This window comes from Cucurbita pepo, unplaced genomic scaffold (assembly GCF_002806865.2).
Source record: "Cucurbita pepo subsp. pepo cultivar mu-cu-16 unplaced genomic scaffold, ASM280686v2 Cp4.1_scaffold013459, whole genome shotgun sequence".
NCBI classification, from domain to species: domain Eukaryota; kingdom Viridiplantae; phylum Streptophyta; class Magnoliopsida; order Cucurbitales; family Cucurbitaceae; genus Cucurbita; species Cucurbita pepo.
In genome coordinates, this window is record NW_019659300.1 from 1 (window position 1) to 328 (window position 328).

At 34.3% G+C, this 328-nt stretch overlaps 1 non-coding gene across 1 annotated transcript; it reads left to right on the forward strand.

Moving 5' to 3' along the window:
• The first annotated feature begins 76 nt into the window (after nucleotides 1-76).
• TRNAN-GUU lies at nucleotides 77-150 on the forward strand. Its single transcript has one exon. It is a non-coding gene; the product is annotated as a tRNA-Asn (tRNA).
• Nucleotides 151-328: the final 178 nt, after the last annotated feature.

The following is a 328-nucleotide window of genomic DNA, read 5'->3' on the forward strand; positions in this document are numbered from 1 at the left end:
GTGGGTCGACTCACCATGGTCGTGGACCATTGAATTATTTACATTAATTAAATCATTTATTTCGTGTGTAACAAAAGCTGGAATAGCTCAGTTGGTTAGAGCGTGTGGCTGTTAACCACAAGGTCGGAGGTTCAAGCCCTCNTTTATTCACCCAAGTTTTTGTTAATTTTATATTCAGGTTTTTAGTACAGAAAATGAAATAAATTATCTATATACGTCATGAAACCACTTAATTCTAACACTTCCGCTAAGATTTTGAGGTCACTTGAATGGAATAGGATTAAAGAAAAAAAAAATGAAGCCACATCTCACAAACAAAGTATACATT